This window comes from Etheostoma spectabile, chromosome 9 (assembly GCF_008692095.1).
Source record: "Etheostoma spectabile isolate EspeVRDwgs_2016 chromosome 9, UIUC_Espe_1.0, whole genome shotgun sequence".
Lineage (NCBI taxonomy): Eukaryota > Metazoa > Chordata > Actinopteri > Perciformes > Percidae > Etheostoma > Etheostoma spectabile.
In genome coordinates, this window is record NC_045741.1 from 1,162,361 (window position 1) to 1,166,875 (window position 4,515).

The following is a 4,515-nucleotide window of genomic DNA, read 5'->3' on the forward strand; positions in this document are numbered from 1 at the left end:
TTGTACAGCAGCCTCGGCCACTGTGTGTGAATGTGTGTGAATGGTGTAGGCCTATGCATCGTATGATGTAAAAGCGCTTTGAATAGTCGTTAAGACTATTATATATAAAATACAGCACATTTACATTACAGGAAAGCAGGAAAAGGAGAGACAAAACACTTTAGTTGCGTTCGTTCAGCATGCTGTCCTCTGTCTGAGGGACGGAAGCCGTTGTTCCAACTAGCGCTCACCAAACGATACTCCCCTTGTGGCGTAAGTGCGTAATTACACTTGTAAAGACATTAACCAAAAATACATTTAAACCTGGGGCCTATTGCACGAAACCAGGAAAAGGGATTAAGCCGGGATATTCAAGTTATCCTGGATGAATTTAGCTTTGACTCGGTTGCACAAAACTAGATTGAATTAAACCCAGCCAAGTAACCATGGAGATTTATTCTTTGCGGCTAGCCTGGCCCAGAGCAGGCTAATAGCCAGGTTAAGATTAATCCTGGAGTCTCGTGTTAAATCAGCTGCCGCTCGGATCTGAAATAAACTTGTTTAACAGTTATTCCGTTGTGTTCTGCTTTATTTTTATTAACATGCATTAGCCTACTTGTCACTATTGTTGTTGCGAGTTTGATTTAAACCTTACTACAGCTGTTTAGATGGTTAGAAATGGTTGCACCCTGATGCGGAGTGGGACTTTTCCCGCTGGGACGGTAGTGTTTTGAGGCCAGCCGGCGGACCTGCGAGTCGCGTCAGTCTCTCTGTAAAAGTAGAGATGAGCAGCGCGGCGTCCGTGGTCTCAGCTTCAGGTTCATACAGGACGCGCTCCGGAGATTAAGTGTGACGATATTAATGCAGCGATATTCCAAGATGATAATAATGGCAGACTGGTCAGAGACCAATACATTCATGATTTCATTTTCTTGTTGGTTGTCCTTCTCTAATAAAGGACAGTTTTGTGTTACTCCTTAATATGCAGGACTAATGTTTTTTACTATAGCTTACGGTTTCATAACCTTCTCAATTAGTCTCACATCCCTGGACCAATAACGTGGCCTATATAGCCTACTGTACGTATATAGTGTAGTTTACATTCATCACACCGGGAACACCACAATGCTTCTTAATCTTTTTATTTTGGTGCGATCACTTGTCAGAAGAATAAAAAAACATTAATATTGATTTACATATACTCACAGCGTGTATTGAAGTCACTTACTTCTTTTTCTAGTTGTTGTACCTTCTGATTGTTATGTATGAAATTTAATTGTACAAAGAATTAGATATATCTTATAGAGATTTGTGCATATGGTTGTAAAACATGTTCACGAGTTGTGAATAAGGGTTTCAAATTAAGCCTAGAGTTCTTAAGGTCCATTTCCCGAGGAACATTAGTTCCCTCTGCTCACTTTTAAGGCAAAATCTAAATAACAATACATTTTATTTATTTAGTGCTTTACATGGTAGGCTACTCAAAGACACTTTACAGTAAAACCAGCACATTTATAACATAAAAACAGAAACATGAAACTAGCATATTTAAAACAATTAAAACACAGTGTTGCCGTACAATTTTTTAAAAATGTGGAGTGACTATAGGCTAAGTAGATATCTTTACATCCATACACAATCAGTCGGGTCCGCTATGTTGGGCTTTTTCTCTCCGTTTGATAAGAGCCGTATTCCCTTTTTGCCAATTATATTCTTCACCTCCTCGTTTCTTTCCATCAGAAGCTGCTGCTCATTGGGTGAAACACGTGGCGTATGCGTCTTCTCAATTCTGCATCAGTAAATCTGTGATGGATACCGTGGTCTTTTTGAGAAAGCCGTGAACGTGCACTTATCCCAGCTATCTACACCTGGCTTGACATAGCTTCACCTGTTCATCCTAGCTCGGCAAACGTGCAACCGATTAAGCCGCGGTGAGCAGATCACACTAAGTCAAGCTGCGCTTTTTCACTTATCCTGGATATCTTTATTCTACTTTCGTGCAACAGGCCCCTGGTCTCTTTAACAGAAAAATACATATAATCAGATTATAAACATAACAATTGTGATCATACATTTGTGGGTGTCACAGAGGCTACTGGATTTTTTTAAAATCCATAGGCCTATGTCTTGCTGTGCTTAAGGATGCTCATGGTAGCGGTAAGTTAGGCTTACCTATTTCACAATTTCTGACAAACTTGACTGACTCATGAATATTGATGAATCAATAATACAAGAGAGGCTGTGGTTTAAAATGCGGGCATGAAGTAGCTTACTGTGCAATGTTTGTAAATATGCCGTTTAAAAAAAGAAAAGATCATAGATGAAATCATGTTCAAATGCACTAGGTTGTCAGAGGTGAGTAGCTTTCATATGGGGGTTATAGACTCAATCACATCTGTTACGTTCTTTAGTGAGTGATTTATGAGATGTTTATTAAAATGAAAAGATTTGAGATTAGGCTACATCTTTTTAGGCTACACATTATAGGCCTACATGAATGCACCTGGGGACGGCTCCTTTTCACCTGGTGTATTCAAATCCATTCTTATTGGTCCGTCGTTGGCACGGTAAAACGTTGAAAGCATCTTCGCTATCCAATGAGGAAGGACAAGGCTCTAAACTCTGCCCCTTTGGGGTCGTTTTCGGTCATAGATCAAAAGGTTCTATCATGTAAATGAGAAATTCTAACACAAATACAGTTAATCAACATTCTATTGTCTTAGCCTAGTCTAAGACAGCAGGGGGTAGGAGACAGAAGATAACTTCCTGGTGTGAGGCAATCTTTCTAGATGTTAATAGTTTTCAGTTCTAATTGATCTGGCAGAAACAGAGGAAGAGAGGGGGAAGGTGAGAGACTAAATGGCCGTCTTGACCTCTTTACAGAGAAAAAAATGCATATTATCCTAACCTGGCTGCATCATACATAAACAGAAATACATTGTTTTCAAAACATTGTTTTTAACTTTTTATAACTCAACACTACACAGTATAGGCCTACATGAATGGAAGATTCAGTTTGTTGCTTAAATCTAAAATATATTTAAATAGAATCAAATAGATAAAGATACCCCTCTCACCTCATCAAATAAATTAGCATGTCCATTTAATGTCTTCTTATGGCGTAGCACACAGTAACCACGACTGAGATCAACTTGGAAGTGTTTCCAACAGGATAAAAAACCGGACATGTGAATTCTCAAAGTAATCATTTTTGAAACTGGGACTTCAGACACAGCGATCCGAAAGCAGGCGTCTTCTTTTAGTCGACTTTTGCGGCTGGAATAAACAACAACAATCCTGATATAACTAGTTTATTAGCGTCAACAAGCTGGTTTAAAAGCTGCGCCCTAGCGTGCTAGTTGAGAAACCGAATGCAGTTTAGCAACCGTTGCCTAGCAACCGTTGCCAAAGCTGCAGTCATTGGTTGGTTGGGTGGATTTTTTATCTCTGATGTCAGATTCTAAAAAGCTTCTGATCCAGAGTGATATGATGTCATATTCTATAAAAAAACTTCTGATCAAGGTTGATATGATGTCAGATTCTAAAAACGTTTTTTATCCTTTGTAACATGTCTCTATTTATAGTGGAACCATAGAAAAACAATTTCATTCTGTTTCTATCCGTAGAGCTGAAAACGAGTCATTATACTTTGGTACAGTACAAGTATTAAAAAATCGATAGGCTACTAAATACCTCTTCTGAAGCCACAGCAAAACAAAGAAAAAGTCCTTGGAGCACAAAATAGGAAAGATTTTACAGAGAAAGTCACTGAACTCAAACCAACACGGTTAATAATTATGTCTGCATCAGAAATGTTTGAGACAGAAGAGATGCTGGAGGTTACTGAAGACACTTTACTCCCACTGGTGGAACCCTTTTTTAAAAGGATGACAGTGGGGCAGTTGGAATTGTTGCAAACATGCGCACCTGACAATACCACTAAAATTATGATGGTTGACCTGCTTTTGGACATAATTTCAACCCTGTCAGAAGTCTGGTTGATGGCTCATGGGAGCAACAATGAAGTGGTGTCTGAGGATCAGATAAGGTGCGCTCTGGGCAACAAACTTTCTAAGTGTTTTGCCGCTGCTTTGAACGCTGAGGACCAAGTCGAGTGTCCCAGCTCAGACTCTTTGATAAACTTGCTCGTTATAGAGGTTACAGAAAATGTCAACGCTTCCCTTTCAACTACTGTGCGCACAGGTGATCCTGTAATAACTCAGCGCATCACTCCCTCTCACAGAATTAATGATATGGTTGATCATGCCTGCAAAATGATAAAAGTTTTCACTTCTAAGATGAAAGTGATGTGCCCAACTCAAAATCAAACGCAGAGAACGAGGCAGACCCTCTCCCAGGATGATCTCACGATAGAAGAGATTGAGCAGGCCGACACTGGTAATCCGGAAAAACTAGGAATGGAAGATATGGAGTTGAAAGACAATGGTGATCTGGAAGAACTAGAGAAAGTTGATATGGAGCCAGCAGACACTGATGATGAGGAAGAACCAGAGACAAAAGATATGGAGACGGATG